We start from the raw sequence: 23,808 nt of genomic DNA on the forward strand, positions 1-23,808 counted from the left end.
AGTAGGGAGTAGAAAAACCACACGCAACCCAGCAACTCCTCAGGAAAAAAAGCATACCACAAAAAGAAAACCACCCCCCAGATTGCAACAACAGTAACTTGAAAGAACTTCTGAGCCTTCCAGAAAGAGAATTTAAAATTGCTGTGATTAAAAAACTAACAGAAGTCATAAAGGAAAACAATGATAAGGGAAAAATAATCAACGATCAGAAGAATGAAATTGAGTCCCTAAAGAGGGAAGTAAAAGAAATGCAGGAGATCAAAGAATTAATGGAGGTGTTAAAGAACTCTGGGAAAAGCAATGAAAGAAGAATAGATGAAATGGAAGAACGAATAAGTACTCTAGAAGACACAGAAATAAAAAGAACCAAAACAGAAAAGGAAAGAGAAGTACGAAGGAAAAAGACCGAAGAAAGACTTCGGGAACTATCTGACTCCATGAGGAAAGGAAATATAAGAGTTATAGGAATCCCAGAAGGGGAGGAGAGAGATGTAGGAACAGAGAAAATATTCAAGGAGATAATTGAAGAGAACTTCCCAAACGTGAAGAAGGAGCTGAAAATTGATATATAAGAAGCAAGAAGAACACCAAACTTCCACGACGAAAGGAAAAATACAGCAAGACACATAATAGTAAAGCTCCCAAGAATCCAGGACAAGGAAAAAACAATGAAGCTGAAAAGAGGAAAGAAACAGATAACATTCAAAGGAAAACCAATCAGACTGATATCAGACTTCTCCAAAGAAACACTACGGGCAAGGAGAGAGTGGAGGGACATAGTCAACAGACTCCAAGAAAACAGATGCCAACCAAGAATACTCTATCCCGCAAAGCTCTCCTTCCTCTATGAAGAAAGAATAAGGACCTTCCCAGACAAACAGAAACTCTGGAATTTCATTACGACTAAACCCCCACTCCAAAAAATACTACAAGGAGTCTGAAAGCCAGAATCTCAGAGGGACGAATAACAACAAAAGAAGGCCAAAAAAAAAGTTATTAAAAGAATAAATAAATAAAATCAAAGGAAAGACAAACACAATGGCAAATACAGATGCTAACATAGTAATATTAACTCTAAATGTAAATGAACTAAACTCTTCAATAAAAAAACACAGAGTCACAGGCTGGATAAAGAAACAAAACACAACCTTTTGCTATCTCCAGGAAACACATCTAGCTACAAAAGCTAGAAATAGACTCAAAGTTAAAGGATGGAAAACAATGCTACAAGCAACTGGACCAAAAAAGAAAGAAGGAACAGCTATACTTATATCAGATAAAACAGTTTTCAAACTCAAAAAGATAAAAAGAGACCCCACCTGACACTACATTATGATCAAGGGGACAATACTTCAAGAAGAAATAACACTCATTAACATATATTCACCAAACAAAGGAGCACCAAAATATATCAGACAACTATTGTCATCCCTGAAAACAGACATCAGAGAAAACACATACATAGTGGGAGACTTCAACACACCACTATCAACAATGAATAGATCAACGAGACAAAAAATAAGTAAAGACACTAAAGCTCTAAAAAAAGGATCTAGAGCGCTTGGGCTTAATAGACATCTATAGAACAATAACCCCCCAGAAATCTGAGTACACATTTATCTCAAGCGCACACGGATCATTCTCCAGGATCGATCACATACTGGGACACAAGACAAACATTAACAGATACACCAAGATGAAATCATACCAACCATCTTTTCTGACCATGAAGGCATCAAACTAGAAATAAACCATAAAAAAGAAGGCAAGGAATCCTCCTACCTCATGGAGATTGAAACCCACACTACTGGAAGACCACTTGATTAATGAGGAGATCAAAGAAGAAAATAAAAAATTATTTGAATTGAATGACAAGGAGGTCACCAATTTCCTAAATGTATGGGATGCAGAAAAAGCATTAAGAAGAGGAAAATATATAGCAATAGAGGCTCACATCAAGAAACAAGATAGAACTCAAAGAAACAACCTAATATCGAAGCTCAAAGATCTAGAAAAAGAACAACCAAAAAAACCCAAAACCAATAGAAGAAAAGAAATAATAAAAACCAAAGCAGAAACAAATGAAATTGAAACTAAAAAAAAAAAAAAAAAATCCAAAAGATCAATGAAACCAAGGGTGGTTCTTCGAAAAAATAAATAAAATAGACAAACCCCTAGCCAGGCTCACAAAGGAAAAAGGGGAGAAAGCACAAATAAACAGGATCATAAATGAAAGAGGAGAAATTACAATGGACACAGCAGAAATCAAAAGAATAATCAGTAACTACTATGAACAGTTATATGGAAACAAGTTGAACAATCTAGAGGAGATTGACAAATTCCTACAACTCTACAATCACCCAAAGCTAGATAAAGAAGAAATAGTACACCTAAACAGACCAATTACAAGCAGTGAAATTGAAACGGTAATCAAAAACCTCCCCAAAAACAAAAGCCCAGGACCTGATGGATTTACAAATGAATTCTACCAAACATTCAGAAACTAATTAGTGCCTATCCTTCACAATCTCTTCAAAAAATTGAGAAGGAAGGGATAATACCAAACACGTTCTATGAAGCCAACATTACACTAATACCAAAACCAAACAAGGACAACACAAAAAAAGAAAACTACAGGCCAATCTCCCTAATGAACATGGATGCAAAAATCCTCAATAAAATTTTAGCTATTAGAATCCAACAATGTATCCATAAGATAATTCACCACGACCAAGTAGGATTCATTCCAGGGATACAAGGATGGTTCAACATCCGAAAATCAATCAACGTTATCCAACACATCAACAAAAGACATATAAAAACCATATGATAATATCAGTAGATGCTGAGAAAGCTTTTGACAAAGTGCAACACCCATTCATGATAAAAGCCCTTGAAATTCTTGGGATACAAGGAACATACCTCAACATCATAAAGGCCATATTTGACAAGCCAACAGCCAGTATCATACTCAATGGTGAAAAGCTGAAAGCATTTCCATTAAGATCTGGAACAAGGGCCTCCCTGATGGCCCCATCGGTTGAGCACTGGGTTGCTAGGCTGCCTGCAGCCTCTGCAGTGCCAGTTCGATCCCTGGCCACCAGAGGAGGGTCCCACATGGTGTGCAGATCTCTCCTGCCGCCTGCTGCTCCCCTCAGCAGTGTACTTTGGTTCTTTTGCCTGCTCTGCTCCCCGCTCTGGCTCTGGTGAATTCTCTCACCCTCCCACGCTTCTGACTGTACCCAGTGGTTGTATAAACAAATAAATAAAATCTTAAAAAAAAAAAAAGGATCTGGAACAAGACAAGGATGTCCACTCTCACCACTTCTTTTCAATATAATACTGGAAGTCCTAGCCAGAGCAATAAGACAAGAGAAAGACATCCAAGGAATCCAAATAGGAAAAGAAGTCAAACTATCACTATTTGCAGATAATATGATAATATGCATAGAGAACCCCAAAAACTCCAAGAAAAGCTAATTCAACTCATCAATTAGTTCAGTAAAGTGGCAGGATACAAAATCAACACACAAAAGTCAGTAGCCTTTCTATACACAAACAATAAATCTGAAGAAGAAATAAAAAAAATCCCTTTTATTATCGAAACAAAAAAAATCAAATACTTGGAAATAAATCTAACAAAAGAGGTAAAGGACCTATACAAAGAAAACTATAAAGCACTGTTAAAAGAAATAGAAGAAGACACAAAGAAATGGAAAGACATCCCCTGCTCATGGATTGGAAGAATAAACATTATTAAAAGGCCATCCTACCAAAAGCAATATACAGATTCAATGCTATTCCAATCAAAATTTCAATGTCATTATTCAAAGAAATAGAACAATTATTGATGAAATTCATATGGTATCACCAAAACCCTGATTAGCCAAAGCTCTCCTGTAAAAAAAAGAAGAAGGAAATGGAGGCATCACACTCCCAGACTTCAAACTATACCACAAAGCCATAATCATCAAAACTGCATGGTATTGGAACAAAAACAGACACACAGACTAATGGAATTGAATAGAAAATCCAGAAATAAACCCACAGATTTATGGTCAACTAATCTTTGACAATGGAGCAAAGAATATGCATTGGAGCAAAGAAACTTTGTTCAATAAATGGTGCTGGGAAAACTGGGTCGCTACATGCAAAAGAATGAAGCTTGACTACTACCTCACACCATACACAAATCCAACTCAAAATGGATTAAAGAACTAGACATAAGACCTGAAACCATAAAATACATAGAAGGAAATATAGGCGAAACACTACGGGACTTGCACATCAAAGACATCTTTACAGACACATCACCCAAAGCAGTGATAGTGAAGGCAAAGATAAACAGCTGGGACTACATCAAGTTAAAGAGCTTCTGCACAGCAAAAGAGACAATAACCAAAATAAAGAGAAACCCCACTGACTGGGAGAACATTTTTGCACACTACACTAATGATAAAGGACTGATCATGAAAATCTACAAAGAGCTGATGAGACTTAACAAAAACAAAGAAAATAATCCAGTCAAAAAATGGGCAGAAGAGCTAAAAAGAAACTTCTCTGAAGAGGAAATGCAAATAGCCAACAGGCATATGAAAAAATGTTCAACATCACTTGTAATCAGGGAAATGCAAATCAAAACTACCATGAGATACCATCTTCCACCAATGAGAATGGCACATATTAAGAAAACTAGCAACAACAAATGTTGGCGAGGTTGTGGAAAAAAGGAGCTCTCCTGCACTGTTGGTGGGAGTGCAAACTGGCCCAACCACTATGGAGAGCTGTGTGGAGATTCCTCAACCTACTAAACATAGAGCTTCCATATGATCCAGCAAATCCACTCCTAGGGATTTACCCAAAGGACACAGAAACATCAATTCCAAAGAACACCTGCACCCCTATGTTTATAGCAGCACTATTTACAATAGCTAAGCTTTGGAAACAACCCAAATGCCCAAAAATAGATGACTGGATCAAGAAGATGTGGTACATATATACCATGGAATATTACTCAGCATTCAAAAAAGATAAACACATGCAATTTGCAGCAACATGGATGGCGCTGGAAGGGATCATGCTCAGCGAAATAAGCCAGAAAGAAAAATAAAAATACCGGATGTTCTCACTCATAGCAGGAATCTAGAAAACTTAAATAAGGGACCAGGAAAAAGAATAACTGTAAGAAAGTAAAAATCAAAATCAACAAACAACTATGAACCAGACACAGTCTATGGGGTGTGGGGGGCGGGGAGGGGAGGGTTTGGGGTCAAAATAAGGGGTCACAATTGTATGGGGAATATAAAAATAAAATTTATGATAAAATAAATAAATAAATGTGGAAATATGCAAAAAGGGTATTTTTCTGGTGTTTTGACCACATACACCAAAACGATGATATATTAATTATCTTTACTTTGCATATCAATAGCAATTATTTCATTTTTCATTCCCTTAAATATTAGCCATTTTTATTTTCAAAATATGTTTATAAGTAAAAAGACTGCTGGTATATCTGGACATCCTGCATGTACAAACTTACCCCCACTTGACAGCCTCCCAAATTCTAAATGTTCTGAAAATTAGAGTATTAGATTTTCACTATAGTGCTTAGCATTACCTGAATTATGTACATATTATGTTATGTAAACTCTGTGATGCAAAGATGATCATGATAATGAACATCATATCTGTTGGCTAGTGGCTAGTATTGTGCTCCAGATAGTACGTACACACAAATGGATGCACACACAGAGTTCTTGAAATGATGCTGTAAAAGGAATGAATAATGCACCCAAGCAGAACCTTCCTTTGAACTTTCAAGAGAAGAAATATATCATAAAAACCCTTCTAAATTATCTGTTACAGTAACACCAAAATTGCTAGTAAATGGAATTTTTGCAAAGACACTTTAGGAGCTGCTATAATTTTAAGACTGTTTCCACATAACTATACCACACAAACTAAAGCATTGATTGTTTTTTAAACTGAAATCATGACTCATTTTAGAAAAACATCTTTTATGAAATAAATAGCAGTAATATTAATATTGACCAAAAAAGTGAAATTTCTTTAAGAAATAAAGTGTAGTGACATTATTTTTAAAGAGAGAGTCAGAAACAAGATAAATTATTATGGTGTAAAGGAAATCAATGTTTGTACAGTCAGTTTTTAAAACAAAGACCTAAAGTAAGATTTATTGCATAGTATGTCCCAATTTAATAAATTCAATAGAAAATTTCAGCAAATCGTTTTAACATATGTCTTTTTGAAGAAACCATATTGCTGATGAATCAGTGTCATTTCAAAAGTCTTATAAAAGGCCCTTCAATGTGAATCTGCATGTTATAGTGATTATAACACCTTGGGGTAATGTTTGGATCTACAATGCTGTTTGCTTCTCTCAACAAACATCAGACTATTCAATGCACAGCAAAAAAATGAATTTTACTTCTTATTCATTAGCATGCCAGAACTTAAGGATATTTGATTTTATTCTAGCAATTAAAATATGAATCAGACACTGAGTTTCTCCATGGGAGACATATTCCTTACTCCCTGCTCTGTAAAGAACCATTTGCTATACCATCTCCTTCAGCTAAAATTTCATTTTGCACTTAGTCAGGCATGAAATGCATCACACTACCTGACCATGGCAGTTAAGCATTTTGTATACTGTCAGTTCCAACTTGTTGAACAGCTATTTCAGATGGAAGGTAGGGGCTCAGAATAGAGGGTTAGCTCCTAGAGTAGAAAAATTGGCACCCAAAGTCACCTTGTCTACTCATTTTCCCACTCTCACAAAAGCTCCTGGGGCCTTAGTTTAATTTGCTTCTTATGAATATACTTTCTTGAACTTTCTTGGGATTGCCAAATGTGTATTCTATTTTCATGGTTCAACATTGTTTTTTTTTTTTAAAGATTTATTTATTTATGCATATAAGAATTGGGGTACAGGCCAGAGGTGCAGGGTGGAGGGGTGAGAGGATTCACCAGAGACAGAGTGGGGAGCAGAAAAAGCAAATCTGCTAAAACACACTGCTGAGGGGAGCAACGGGTGAGACAGGAGAGGTCTGCTGCACCATGTGGGTAGCTCCCTGGCTGGGAATCAAACTCATGCTGCTGTGGTTGCTAATAGCCCCACAGTGCTTGGGCCTAACCCCTTTTGCCACCAGGGAGGCCCAACATTGTTTACTTTAGTTCATTTTAGAGAGAGAGAACACTCAGCTTCTTGAAAAAAGTTCTGTGGTGAGACAGGCTTTAAATCCTGAGGATACAAACAAGGGGAGTGGTAATTGTATGGGGACTATAACCAAGATGAAAATGCATACTTTGTGCAAAAATGAAAAATGATGTAAAAAAATGTATAAAATGAAAAATAAATAAATAAATATAGTTACAATTTGGTAGGAAAAATAATAAATATATTCTGAGGATACAAAAATTACCATCTGTTATTGATAACTAAGTTATCACTGTGTTGGTTAGAGTAATACTCAGTATAGCATAGAAAAATTCCAGATTTACATCTCCATATTTTTTAATTCACCCATTCTTATCATTTATTCAGTCACTTAATCTCTTACTGATTGTAATGAGATTAAAATTAGAATTCTGAATAGAATTTTGTTCTTGTATTTAAAGAACTTTCATTCTTACAGTTATAGACCAGTGAATCAATTATAAAAATACTTTATTAGGTACAGCATTATTATGTGTAGTAAAGGGATACGGAGGGGAGAATCACATGTTAGGGTTTTCCGGTAGGAGACAGAGTTAAGGCCTTGAATGCAGAAACTTCAGTTGAGGAGGGGGGTGAAGAGGAGGATGATGGGAAATTACACAGGAGGGTGTGAATAAAATGTGAAAGAATGGAAAAAGGTAATAAAAATGATATTGATATTGCTGTGAAGCCCAAAGACACTGAGACCTGTTGAGAAATGGAGTGGAGGATGCTCAGATTATAGACCAGAGGACTGGGTTCATTTGCATTCAGACTCCTTCTCCCTAATGGTGGTGGGCTGATGGTCAGGAGGTAACTTCCTGAAGTTCAAAATAGAGCCTTGCTTTCAATTTAGTTTCAACCCCAAGATATGGGGAAAACTCTTGGACAGAGAAGCCAAGAGATGCAAAAACAAGTTCGGGAGATGTGAGCATGTTGAAGACACCATATTGTTATAGCTATAGGTGAATTCAACATGGACCAGGGAGTGAGATACAGTATCAATAGCATTTACACTGCACCTTCTCTATCCTTGTATTAAAAAAACAATCATAGTCACTGTACCTTCCCTATCCTCACATTAAAAAAAAAAATCATAGTAATTAAAAGATGTCAATATTAATGTCCCATTTCACAAAAGAGAAAATTTATTTATTTTTTTTTTTGGTAACTATACATATACCTACACATGGTTTCTGAATTATGTCCTTCCTAATTTACCAGTTTAGATACTGAGAATTTTGAATGGCAACCTCTTTTAGAATTTCTTACTGGTCTGTGAGTACCACTGAACATAACTCCTTAGAAGCATATGTCTTTTTTTGTTTGCTTGTTTGGTATATAACTCTGTTCTTTTGTTTCTACTAGCTTCCTTTAATAGGAGTGGTGAATTTTAGAGGAATATTTTGAGTGTTGTCATTAAGTATTAAGGATCGTCACTAAATTCTTCAACTCTGTTGTGCTTAGAGCATTCAATGTCCACATGAAGGTATCACAGTGTGAACCCTCACTGAGTATGATCCAGGCCTTTCCTGCTTGGCCACTGAGTCACATAAGATACCTGGTACTGGATTGTAAGGTATGTTGAGTTAGTTTTGACTTTGGGGTGAATAGGAAGAGATACCAGATTCTAAAGTAATCTCAGCTAGGTAGCTATCCTTGTTTTATAACCCACTTCTGTAGTGACTCCTCCTCTCTTCCTGAGGCCAAATTCCTCAGAGCATGAGTCTGTGCCTGCCCCGCCTTCTTTTTTCATCACTGCTCTCTAAATAACCAGATACCTGAGCAGAGAGAGCTGGGATTCCCTGCATACTGGGATTTTCCCCGGTGACCTCATGCTAGGTGAACTTGATACAGCTCCTAATGTGCAGTTTGGTAAATGGATGCATGAAGGATGAGTATGTAGAGCTCTGTTATCCAAGCTGCTACCTAGTCCCTGACTTTGCAAGAAGATAAAAGCAGAGGTGTGTTTTCTTTGCTTTACCCCTCTCCCATGATATAAAGTAGGGCTGAACCAAGCAGATATAGCCAGATCTTTTTTTTTTTAAGATTTATTTATTTATTTATTTTATACAAGAACCCGGGTACAGGCCAGATGTGCAGGAGGGTGAGAGGATTCACCAGAGACAGAGAGGGGAACAGAACAGGCGGAATGATGAAATACACTGCTGAGGGGAACAGCAGGCGAGACAGGAGAGGTCTGCCACACCATGTGGGAACCTCGCCGGCCGGCCGGGATCGAACCAGTGCTGCAGAGGCTGCGGACAGCTTCACAGCGCGGCAGTCAACCGCCTGCACCACCAGGGGAGGCCCAAGCCAGATCTTATTTGTTTGCATAAGATCAATTTCAAATAGATAGTACCCCTGCTGGCATATTCATGGGTAAGCAAGTCATTCAACTGATCTGGAATATAATATATGTGAAAGGAAATAGATTTGTTAGGAAAGGCAGAATGTGAAGTGTTTGTCAGCTTAGAAGTAATGAGGAACTATTGATTTTTAACCAATAAGATGTGATTTCAAATCCAGAGCTCAATAGGCCTTCCACTGCTTTTGGATGAAATGCATGCCATGGATTTTAGCCTGACCCTTTGTTAAATCCTTTTTGAGATACTGCTGAGATTAGGCAACCTGGCTTTACAAGTGAATCCAGGATTCTAAATATTTTCCTTTAGCCTAAATGATTCCCACTGGAAGCAAGAGATATCCGTGAAATGCTTAGACAAATGTGGTTAATATAGCCTATCATTAATTTGTCAGGTCTAATTAATGGTATCAGTTACTAGATGCAGAGGGAGACCATTACACTTCCTAGGAGTTTCAAAAAGGCAGTCAACGATGCTGCTGAAACCTATACTCTCCCCAGATCACTGGAAGTAATGGGGTGAAAAATAGAAAGCTAAATAGAAAGAACACTTAACAAAATCAAGAATATATATAGTGTTGACTCTCTTTTCAACTGTTCTTTGGGGCCCAAACATTTAGAGATGTCATAGGAAAAATATAATCTGAGCCACGGACTTCTTGATTATGCCAGGTGGATGATAATGTCCATATAGATAATGTCTTTGACTCTTCCATATCCTCTAATTCCCACATCATGTTGATTAGTTAATTGAACTAATAGGGCACTAAGAGACACACACACAAATATTGATATAAGTGTGTATACATTTAAACACATGTCTAAAACATATACATGTGTATATAATGCTTTATGTTTCTTGCACTTGTGATCTCAAGTTAATCTTGATGTTCCTGTGTCAGTGTCTTCCTCTCAAGACTATGATATAAGTGTTCTTTTTCAAATTTCTCTATTTAACTTTTCCTAAGATGGAAATAAGTAGACAAGATATGGTCCTAACTTTAATTAGTCTCTTAGATAGTTGCTTTAGTTTTTTGTTTTATTTTTTTTAGACATGGTACAGGCCAGAGTCGCAGGGGGTGAGAAGATTCACCAGAGAGAGTGGGGAGGAGCACAACAAGCAGATGTACTGAAATGCACTGCTGAGGGGAGCAGTGGGCAAGATAGGAGAGGTCTGCTGCGCCAAGTGGGTAGCTCCCTGACCGGGGATCGAAGTCGTGTTGCAGTGGCTGCGGAAAGCTTCGTGTCTTAACTAATCCTTTGTGCCACCAGGGAGGCCCCCTGGTCAGATTTTTACTACTTTCTTAGTCATACTAACTCTTCAGTTTAATGAACTGTAAGTCATAATCAGCTCTGCTTTCTTCCACTTTTTTTTTTCTTTGCTCCTTCACTTTCACAATTTTTTGTCTTGCTATAGTCTCACTAATTGGTCATTTTTTTCTATAAATTGATAACTCATTCATGGTATTTCTCCTACTTGATTTTGACACTTTTCTCTGCCTTTATTCCATGGATTTTTTATGCAGACCTTAGTGATTTATATTTTCATTGAACACATACTGCTTTAGTTGTGTGTGTGTGTGTGTGTGTGTGTGTGTGTTCCACCTCTTGAATTTCTGCCCTTTTCCTTCAACTCACTACTACCTTAATTCAACACCATCATTTTGTCCAAATTATTGGAGGTTTCTCTGGACTGTGTTGCCCTTTTTAATCCTTGCCCTTTACAATCATTTCAGGGGCTGTGACTGTCAGTCACCTACCAGAAATACCCAAACTCCTTGCCCAACTGTCAAAATATTTTACTCTTTACAATGAACTTCACCTTGTTGGCTCCACCTGCCCTAAACCCTGTCATCATTTACATGGAATTTATAACACAGTCTCTGGGGTGATTTTTTCCTAACTAAAATGCCCTCCCCTTTCTTCTTCTTTGATGGAAAGTCTATTCTTTTAAGAATCATTTCAAGCAGCAGTCCTGCCCGCCTGTGCCTATGCAGGAGCTCCTCGCCACCAGCTCTCTCCCTCCGCAGGGCAGCAGCCTTCCAGCCCACTTACTATCTGTGACCATGCAGATGCTTCTTCTCACTGACCTTCCTCAGCAAAGGCAGCTCTCTGACAAGGCTGCCCACCTGTGGCCACGCAGGCCTCTGTTAGCAAACCTGTCCCTCTCAGGGGCAGCTCTTTCTGCCCACTTGTGTTCTATCTAGGTGTCCTTGGCCTTTTTTTCCTTTTTCATATATAAAAAAAAGAAAGAATCATTTCATATTTAACGTATTCTAAGAACTCATGTAAGTTCTTCCACACACCGATAGATAGACAGATAGATAAAATCGATCAATCCTATAGTCCCAAAACAAATTTACTTGTAAATTTTGGCTCTTATTTTTATATTGTAATTTTCTGATGTCTCTAATTATAGTTCACAAGCCTTAAGTTCTTGTTTTATTTCTCTTTTGTACATATAATTGAGCATGGCATAGTATTTACCATATACGTCCCTTTTGTACAATGACATTTACACAAATTCAGCCTGGTGAACAGGGGCGTATAGACTAATGGTGTTTGAATGCCTTCTGTCAACCCACCATACTAAAGGATTTTACACATATTTTCAGGTTTTATATTCCCAATAGCCAGACAAGCAGTCTATGTGATATACTGACCAAACATGGATGTATTTGTGTTTTTTTTTTTAGATTCTATATTGAATTATTTACTTATTTATTATAATATTTTATATTTATTTATTTTCTTATATCACTGTTAATTTTTGGATGACCCTTTGACTAAAAGAAAGCAATGTTACATCAAATTAAAGAGCTTCTGCACAGCAAAAGAGACAATAACAAAAACAAAGAGAAACCCCACCAACTGGGAGAACATTTTTGTACACAACACTAATGATAAAGGACTAATCACAAAAATCTGCAAAGAGCTGATGAGACTCAACAACAACAAAGAAAATAATCCAGTCAAAAAATGGGCAGAAGAGCTAAAAAAAAATAAGTGAAAATCAAAATCAACAAAAAACTATGAACCAGAGACACATTTTGGGGGGTGGAGGCTGGGAGGGGAGGGATTGGGGTCAGAATGGGGCATGTGCAGTTGTATGGGGGAATATAAAAATAAAATTTATTATTAAAAAAAAAAAAGAAACTTCTCTGAAGAAATGCAAATGGCCAACAGGCATATGAAAAAATGTTCAACATCACTTGTAATCAGGGAAATGCAAATCAAAACTACCATGAGATACCATCTTACACCAGTGAGAATGGCACATATTAAAAAAACTAGCAACAACAAATGTTGGCGAGGGTGTGGAGAAAAAGGAACTCTTCTGCACTGTTGGTGGGAGTGCAAACTGGCCCAACCACTATGGAGAGCTGTGTGGAGATTCCTCAACCTACTAAACATAGAGCTTCCATATGATCCAGCAATTCCACTCCTAGGTATTTACCCAAAGGACAGAGAAACATCCATTCCAAAGAGCACCTGCACCCCTATGTTTATAGCAGCACTATTTACAATAGCTAAGCTTTGGAAACAGCCCAGATGCCCAAAAATAGATGACTGTATCAAGAAGATGTGGTACATATACACCATGGAATACTACTCAGCATTTAAAAAAGATAAACACATGCAATTTGCAGCAACATGGATGGTGCTGGAAGGGATCATGCTCAGCGAAATAAGCCAGAAAGAAAAAGAAAAATACCGTATGGTCTCACTCATAGCAGGAATCTAGAAAACTTAAATAAGGGACCAGGAAAATGAATAACTGTAAGAAAGTGAAAATCAAAATCAACAAAAAACTATGAACCAGACACACTTTTTGGGGGGTGGGGGGCAGGAGGGGAGGGACTGGTGTCAGAATGGGGTGGTTGAAATTGTATGGGGAATATAAAAATAAAATTTATTATTAATTAAAAAAAATGAAAGCAATGTTAATATCGCCAGGAAAATCAAAGTGAACTAGGACTTTGCTGTCAAAGCAAGACATACGATATCTTACCCACAAAGAAAGTGACAATTAACTTTTAAAGAAATGAAACTGTCTTTCTCAAGAGCTTAAAGGTTAACCCATAATAGTCTGAGTCCAATCTCATGTTTTTAATATCCAAAGCCACCCTGTTTCCCAATAAATGGCTATTATGAGAGTTCTTTATTACCTAAGAAACCTCCATTCATAATTTTTATGTTAGGCACAATTCCAAACTCTCCCCGTAGATCCAGGCCCCTAGGGTCTATGAATGTTATCTCAATGATTCAATCAAACATCAATCTATGTATTGCTGTGAAGGGATTTTGCAGATGTAATTAAGGCCTCAAACCTGTTGGCTTTAAGATAAGGAGAGTGTGCTGGGTGAAAGGAACTTAATTAGGTGAGTCCTTTGAAAGCAAAGTGTTTCCTCTAGCTAGTTCTAGGGAAATACCTAACAGGTAAGCAGTTATACTGGTTTGGATGGAGAGCAAAGCGAACAGTATTGTAAACTGCTTTTAGAGGCTGCTTGGCAAGGAACTGTGGGCAACCTTAGAAACTAAGATTGGTACCTAGTTAACAACGGGCAAGGAAGTGGTATTTCAGTACTGCAACCATAAGGAACTTAATTTCTAACTTGAAAGAGCTTGGAGTAGCAAACTGAGCCTCAGATTAGTGGTGTTATGGCAGACACCTTAGTGTAGACTTCTGGAATCCTGAACAGAGAATCCCAAGTACACCTTGCCTAGACTTCCCGAAATGATGCCGTAATGATGCCACCTACAGAAATGATGCCATAATAAATGTATAGTGTTTTAAGCTTCTAAGTTTTTAGTAATATTTACATAGTATAGTGAGCTAAAGCAATCTTTAAAAGAATGACAGAATGCCTGGAAATGATAAAACCACATATTTTATTTAAAGGTAAATATTAATATGTTAATTAGCATAATCACTCCCCAAACTCATTCCGTAGGTCGTCTCTAATATAGGATATTCTGTTCCATAGGCATTTACAATATGCCTACAAAGATGTGCACAATGGAGGAAATAGCAAAAGTCATTTATTGACTGTTTCAAGGGCATAGCGCTTTATTATCAATTGGTGATAGAGGTTAAATATTATTATTTTTGAGGGGCTTGGGTCAAATAACATATACATGAAATTGGCTTTATTCTTCCATTCCACTTTGTAAGCAGCAAGAATTAATGAGAGAAATCTCAGATAATGTCTATATACTGACCTTTCTTATTTTGAACAGTTTAATTCATGTTCCGTCTAATTTCTTACACATAAAATGTCACTGCTCCCAAAATAATAGGGTAAGAATCATTTCATTCTACATAGAATATATAAGCCTCTATTATACTTAATAGTTTTTTTTATTTCTAAAGTCACTGTCAGCATACTATTTTCCAACTATTCTCTCCTTCTATGACCCTATTTTTATATATATATATATATTTTTTCCCCTGAACTCCAGGGCTTTCTTTTTTGTCATTTTAATTTTCAATTTCTATTCTAATTTTAATTATAATCTGCACCATTATATCAAGGCAGCAAATGTCAAAATTGTATTTGAATCTCTGGATAGCTTAAGAAAATGCGGTTATTTTCTATATAATCACCTAAAGCAAGGAGAAATGAGATCTCTTGTATATGTAGATTCTAAGTACTTTGAAACATGATCTTGAATAATAAATGTAAAACATACTGAGTCAATTGAAAGATGTGCCTGCTTGAGAAAAAATGAAATGCTCGGCTGTATTCACTTGGTGTTCATTGTGGTCTAGCTATACACAACTAAAGATTCTAGTCCATCAACATAACTAATATTTTAAATAACACATTCTGTTTTCAATATACATGCAGTACATAAGGAGGAAACGTTGATATCACTGCAACAGATGCTTGTTTATATGTATTTAGTACCACTATAAAAAAGAACCTGGAGTATACACAACTGAAGGTTTTCATATATGTGCCCAGTGCTGAGGGAAATGGATTTTATTTCTGGTAATTTAAGGCATCTAATCACTATCATTAAACAAATAAGGATTCATTATATGAACAAGAGGAAAATGCTGTGAACACAGTGCAACTTGGAAATAAATGTGTTCTAAAACTTGAATTTCTATGCACATCTTATTTGAACACCATTTATTTGGGAGGTTTATGACCTGTGACTATTTCTCAATTTAACACAAGTAACCATTGCAATGGTAGGTCTCAGTCACTTGCATAATTGGAATGGAGAGGGGGTTAGTGGCAGAGGAAAGAGGCCCTGAATATTAAAATTATCCAGACACATTTTGGCTTGGCAGTACCAACTGCTCTAATGGAAGAGGAGGCCAGGAACAGACATAATGGCACAGTGGATTGGGAGATAGAAAAGTCTTCTGAAACAATATAATCACGATACATAGCAAGCATAAGAAGCAGAAATCAGCTCGAGCTTTCTTCTTGGGATAGCTTCCAATGGTTCCTTCAGTTGTGAATGGCCCTCCTGCTTCAGTCTGGTAGACATAGGAAAGGCTTTGGATTTGGACAAATCCAAATGAGGTAAATGAGGTAAATCTCAGTTCCTCCATGAATGAACTTCCTACTAATGGGTACAGATCAACTCTCCAAGCTTCAGTTTTTACCTTTTGTGAAAATAGTTTAAGAATTCTTTTCCCTGAGACGTGTTGTGGAGGTTAGTGTCTGAAAGTTAATGATAGTTTGTCTCTGTCATTTTCCATCATTTGAATAAAGAATATCACATTCTTAACAAAGAAACCCTTAGTACATTTCATAAGAGAAGGATATGTATTTTACCTCAAACCAGAATTTGACCTAAGAACACTCAGAAAAGTGAAAATTATTTTTGCAGCTTGCTTGATTGACCATTCTAGAATTTTAGGAAATAAAGTATCCAAATAGAAAGTAAATAAGGAAAAAATTATAAGAAATGGATTTATTAAATATGCCCTAAAAAGCAAATTGACAGTTTTGATGTTTCTTTTGGTGTATTTGTAGTGCTAGCCTCTGTGGTCACATTATGACTTAAAGACCCAATCTTCTGAGGGAGAGGTATGGGTACATTGATATTATCTACTATTAGTTGAAATCTAATGAGTTTTCATGAATATTGAATGAATAAATGAATGAATGGATTGTTGGATTGACAAATGGATGAGTAAGAGCTTTGGCCCAAATCCCACTTTCAGAATTCTCATGTAATAAAGTTGTATTGACTTATAGAGAGAATTACATTTCCCTATGTCGTGTATGCCTCTGTTGTCCCAGGTCAAAGAAAAACATAAAGCTCATTTCTCCATATGCTTCCTGTGCACACACCTGATTCTTTAATCCTCATATTCCTCTTTCCTTATGTAAACATTTGCTTTAGTTATATATACATGCACATATATGCATACATTACATACACAGATATACATTAGATATACATTATGGTGAGCTATACTGTCTATAGCCTTTTGGTATTTTTCTAAAACATATGCCCAGGGCTTCTTCCTTGATAGTGGTTCCAAAATTGAAGTCCCTAGACTTCAGCATCATTATCACCTGGACACCTATTAGAAATGCACATTAACTCCTGCACCCTCTCCATAACTACTAATCAGGAATTCTAGGGTGAAATCTAGCAATCTGAATCCTAACATGCCAGCCAGGTGAATCTAACATACCCTAACATTTGAGAACTATTTTCTGTTCCCAGATTGACTCTAGCTCCACCTTATTTTCAATATTTCTAAAAGAAAGAAAAAAATCCTAAGATTCAGAGGAAAAGAAGCAGCCAAACACTCATGAAATTTCTGTCTACCCACCTCCCTAAAGCCAGAGTAAAGGCTGTAGCTTGTAAGTTCTTAGACTAATGGGTGGTGTATTCATGCAAAAGGAAGCTGGTGGCAATTATCTTCTACTTAAGGAAGTTCATCCAAATGTTCCATTACATGAAGTCAGGAAAACTGAATGTTGAGGGTTGTTTTCTGGGGGCTTCTGTCCACATGCTGATCTCCACTGACTTGTCCTCTCAGCTAAATACCCATTCCAGCCACACTATTCTTGGACTCTATGGAGTTATATTTGATGATAAGAGCTGTCTCAATTTCAGGGCAGACATTTGGTGCTAGTTCATGAGAACACACTGATTTACTTCTCATCTGTCTGTCCAATGGGACCAATGTTCTTATTGGTAAATCCACCCCTGCTCCATAAATGACTCTGTTTGCAAAGAAGAGAGAAAGATTGGTCTGTCAGCACTTCCAAATGCATTATGCCCCTTGTTTCAGTTTCTCATGGAACTCTGGTCACTGTGATTTTGCTGATTCCTGTCCCATTTAAAAAGACCTAATTTACTCTCCAGTTGAGCTCTTGTATCTTGTGGAAGAACAAAGATTATCTTAGACTGTTATTGGGAATATGAATATTAAAGGTTATTCTGAGATCTTAAACAGAAACAAGAATCATGCTATTGGAAATTGGAGGGGGGGACAACTCTTGTTATGAAGTGAAGGACTTGGCTAAAGTGTATTGTAATGTTTTGTGGAACCTACAACTTAAAAGTGATGAACTTAGCTATTTATCTGAAGAGGTTTCTAATCAGAGATGTGTCCTGGTTTACCCTTAAGATTTAAACAATATTGAAAAGGAGAGAGATGTATAGGAGAAATTGTTAAGGAGAAAACAAACAAAAACCAACCCAGAATTTAAATGTTTGGAAAATTCTCAGCCAATCATACTGGGGGTGGGGGAGGGGAGGGATGGGAAAGTATGTTCTAGAGAGAATATCAAGAGTGTGGCTGGACAATTGTACCATAAGAGATTTTCCGTGATTTTAATCAGTGATTTCAACAGATACCAGGAATAAAGATGTGATTATATCATCAGAACCTCTGCCAGTTTAGAATAAAAGGGATTCAGTCAGTCTGTGTAGCAATCCTTTTGCTCTTCTATTGTTCTAGTTTATTATAATCCAATTTCAGTATTGTCTCTAGTGTTATATTCCTTTGTGGTGCTATTTTGAGATAATCCATTTCCTCCTATTTGTCTCGGGTAACCAGAGTTTGTCTTCACTAAAAGCCTCATATTTCCTGTTCCACGGGTTGGCTCTGTTGTTCCATATTCATCATTTTGAATATATGAATATTCTTTGATGATAATTCAGATTGTGTTTCTTTTTCCAAATGAAAAACAGAAATCTCAACATGGTGAATATGATAGATACGACCCTATGCAAACTGAAGAAGCATTCTTGTTCAGATGATAAATCAAACAAATGTATTCCAATCATCTCTTCATTCACCACTTTATTCATGGCTACAGAGGATGCTATAGTACATTGCTAAAATACATATGTAGGACTTAGGCACTAAATTGCGCAGTACTGGAATTGTCGGCTGCTGAGAGCTAATAGCTGTATACTTCCTCTCTAATGGCTCTCAACAAAAGGAAGAGTCTCCCCCAAGGTTTAACCCCTTTTCTGGGGGCAATTCAATTTCACTGGGTGCAACTCATTTGCACTGATTGAAAGAACATCAAGGCCATCTTCCTTCCTTAATGTGGGGCATTTCTGAAAAGCCATCCAGGCAGGGAAAGCAAGTTACCCCTAGTAGAATTTTATGCACCTTATTTTCATTTTTTTTAAATAAGATACTATTAGCACCTACCTCTTAAAATTATTAGGACAACTATATAAATTAGAACATCTGGAGTGCTGAAAATAGTGTCTGGGTTCTAGAAAGTACTCAGGAAATATATACTAAAAAACAGGTTTTTTTTAAATTACCCAATGGTAAGCTAAAGAGGCCACTTTATAAAGCTTACTGTGTTTATAACTCAACTTCCACTAAAATAATCTGGGTTATCATTACTTTCCCTGTTATTTAGTAGAAAAGAAATAGCAGAGTTGGAGGAGGCTTTTCCTCATCAGAAACCTCTCTTCGTGGATAAGAAATACCTTGTAAACACTGGTTTTACCTCATTTGAAATCATCTTATGACTTGATGTGTGTTCTCTTATGTTCTTTAAAATTTTCTCGAAGCTGTTCCCATTAAGAAGATGATATTTGTAAATGTAATGAGAACTGGCAATAGACTCTTCAGAATTACCTAGGAGACCCACTGATCACTGGCTTAGAGAAGTATATGACAGTATATCGAGGCACGTGCTGAGTTGTCTGTGCTTTGACCAAATCCAAAGTGAACTCTGGCTTCATGGGTAGGTCCGTGAACCTGAGTGAAAGTGAGATGATTCATCCTTAAATGTGCTGCCTCTGAACCTTTTTAAGAATTTCACTGCTATTGTATCTCTTTTGTTTAAAAACAAACAAAATTTTTTTACTTGTTCTAAATGTGTTGGAGTTGTCAATTTTTTTGACTAGGTCTATGTAATCCCTATAGGACTCTCCTGTCATATATTCACTTCCCGCAATCCTGCCTTATAGAGTGAGTGGCAATAGAGTAATAGACATGAGAAACAAAATGTTATCCAAACAAATAGTCAGAGATATATAGTTAGATGCATCATTAGTAGGAGACATGTTACAATGACTGGCAACATCAGGCTATGCAGATAGAATGAGAAATGCCAAGGAATGTATGGCACATGAGCAGGGGCTACTGGTCTTGACTTTGGAATTCCCATCTACAAAAAATCATTGTCCATTTATGTGAGTATTCATGGATCATTACTGACCAATAAGGCCTATTGCACATTTATAAACTGAAATAATCACCTGTAAAATGGATTATTTTGAACCTCACAAAGATATACTATTAATTGGGATTCTAGAAATAGAGGAACTTCCTATGCAATTTCTGAAACTGAATGTAACATGTAAAGTGAGACATGGTCAGGAGAGGGATCAGAGGGAAGGAGGGAGGAGCACAGGGGCCTGAGGTGATAGTGCACGGGCACATTGGTGAAGGAAATTCTATGGGGACTCCACCTGAGGGCAGGGGGAAGCAAACATTGTTTAAAAATGAACAAAGATGTAAAAAAAAAAAAAAAAGAGAGAGAGGCATGGTCAATTATGTACGTGTGTGTATGTGTGTGTAAGTGTGTAGATGTGTGGATAGATAGATAGATGTTAGGGGTAAATAATTTGCCCTTTACTATTGAAATACTCAAAAAACAAGTCAATATTTTTTATTAATAAATAATTCATCATTAAGTGTAGGAGATATTTTGATGAATAACCTATTATAGTTTATCATCATCACCATCCCTGATACATATTAACATAATATACCAAGTCTGTTTCGAGAACTATATTAGGTACACTTAGAGAAAAAAAAATAGCACTTTGAGTTTCTGAAATGAAAATAATTAAGTGCAATAAGTTTCTATAGACTGTGATCTAATTTTGAAAATTGTGCACTGTGACAGCAAAATGGTTAATTCCATTGGCTATTGAACAAGTAGAAAGATGTAACATACAGAATTCAAGTTTGATAGGAAAAGAATACATAACATTTAGTTTATCTGTGAGGAAGCTATATTTCCTAATGTGCACAGAACTATCAGTTTCCCCCTCAATAATGAGACTAGAGACAAAAAGGAGGGCAAAACAAAAATTTTAGAGAAGTAATAGTTAGGGTTGGGGGATGACTCTCCAGGTATTATGGTTCTGCACCATAACCTTCTAAAATTTGGGGGTGAAGGAAGAACCAGGTGACCTCTTGAGAGCAGGGCGAAGATGTTGATTTGAGTGATTTGTTTCAGTTCTCGTCTAGTCTGCATGGACACATCCCAGCTAGTCCTTGTATACTTGATATTCTTTTTTTTTTTTTAAAGATTTTATTTATTTTTATACAAGAACCGGGGTACAGGCCAGATGTGTGGGAGGGTGAGAGGATTCACGAGAGACAGAGCAGGGAACAGAACAGGCACACTGACGAAATACACTGCTGAGGGGAGCAGCGGGCGAGAGGAGAGGTCTGCTTCGCCCTGTGGGACCTTTGCTGGTCGGCCGGGATTGAACCTGCACTGCTGAGGCTGTGGACAGCTTCACAGTGCGGCACTCAACTGCCAGCGCCACCAGGGAGGCCCTGTTCTTTTTTTTTTTTTTAAGATTTATTTTATGCATACAAGAGCTGGGGTACAGGCCAGACGTGTGGGCAGTGAGAGGGATCACCAGAGACAGAGTGGGGAACAGAATAGGTGTATTGACTGAAATACGCTGCTGAGGGGAGCGGCGAGTGATACAGGAGAGGTCTGCTGCGCCTTGTGGGTAGCTCCCTGGCCGGCGGGGATCGAACTTGTGCTGCAGAGGCTGCAGACAGCTAAAAAGAAACAAAAGCCAATGAAAATGGACATGGACAAATTTGAGTTCAGTTTTTCTCTTTCACTATGTTCTCTTCAATCATTTGTGTTCCCTCCTTTGGTAGGTTTCAGCTTCCTTTGATAGTGACTCTAGTAAATTCTCACTAAGGCTTTATATCTATTATAGTTGAAGAAAGGTAAAGACAGGGAGATGTTCTACTGCACAGCTTCAAAATCTGCAACAAAACAACTGTAGCAACCACAGAAAGAGAGTAAAAAATCCCTCATTAAGAAAGAACTTACACAGAATTTGGGTCAAGATGTTTGACTATTCAATCTTGATTGTCAACCAGTTCATTTTCATGTCCCATCTGACCCAGAAGTCTGTCCATCGTGGACTAACCAATAATTTTATTTGAACTTCTAGTTCTTTGCAAAGTGTGTCATTCCAAAGAATAGAAAGCAAAACTATCCCTGCCAATATTTCTGAGCTGCAGAACCAAGTGTCACAGCCCTGCCACTAACATTTTAAGATACAGATTACTCGTTTTCCTTTGTGACCTGACCTTCACATCTATGCTGAACTAGAACCCAGTAATTTTGAAGGTTACATCAAGTTTCAAAATAGTGACATTTTAATAGACCTTAGCCCTTCATTAAAAATAAAGAAAACTCAGGCATATGAATTTTGGCTCCCTAAATATACTAATAAATGTGTTTGATGATAGACATATTATGTACTCCAATTCAAATGTACCTGGAGAGTAGGTTTTTCTGTCTTGGAAACTAATAGACTGTGTTGTACAACAATGGATTTAGTATTGAATTCAGTCTAATTAGAACTAGCAGCTGACTAAATAAGTATCAATTGTATCTTCCATGGGCTAAAGTGCCCACTAAAACATTGTATCTCCAAATAAATAAATATGTTAGTTCTTTGCTAACTAGGATATACTCAATGCTGTCCTGGGTTTTGGGGAGGATAAACAGATTTATGTAATAGATTGTAAACCTTTCAGAGCATTCAATAAGGCTTACTGGTTAAGAATGTGCTCTCTGAATCTCAGCTCCACATATGACTTGCTCTATGACTTGCAGGCAAATATTTAACTTCTAAAACTTGGTTTTATTTATTTGTGAAATAGGGGTGGATATGTAGAATTTAACAAAATATTGTATGCTCTTTTGAAATAGCACATTGAATCACACAATCATCAGAATTCATACTAGTTATTTTCATTGTTCATTTTATGGTTTGAAATGAGAATTGCATTTACTTCAAACTTGAGCTAGTCTCATTCGCACCATTGATTTTACTTTAATTTCAAAGCAGTTCTCAGAGGGAGACTGTGCTGTTCCATCGTAAACATGATAAATCCACAAAAAAATAAAGACCACTGTGATCTCTGATGTAGGAAGTGACAAGAAAAGCTCTGGAATCCAGGTCAGAGACTCTGATTCTATTATATGCCTTGTCAATTTTCAACCATAACGGGGAGCATATTCTTCTCTACCTTATACTTTTTTGAGATTGTCAAAATTACTTATAATATTGTTTATATCTATCCTGCAAAACTCTCTCATGACCTTCCTACCCCAACAGTGTGTTCAGTGTTCAGTGTGCTTATGAAACATCAAATAAGGGAAAATCCGATGAAATTTGAGGCTGCAGAGGTCACAGTGCACTGAGATGCTGATGGGTGGTTTGGGGGGCTGTGCGGGAGCAAAGGCTGAGCTGTGGTATATCCAGTCTTGGGAAGTTATAACAAAGAAATCCACTCTCCCATATTTTAATATCTCAGTGGAAATATAGTTATGAAATAAGAATTAGTATGGACTCTTCCAATTCTTGAATGTCATGCTAACAGATTTACAAATTATTGTGTTTTCTAGGTCAGTGTTTCTAAAAATGGATCTCTTTGCGATCACATATTGTGTGTACATAAATATAGTATGGTCAGGAAGAGTCTGCT

Source organism: Talpa europaea (assembly GCF_964194135.1).
Source record: "Talpa europaea genome assembly, chromosome: 16".
Taxonomy (NCBI): Eukaryota; Metazoa; Chordata; class Mammalia; order Eulipotyphla; family Talpidae; genus Talpa; species Talpa europaea.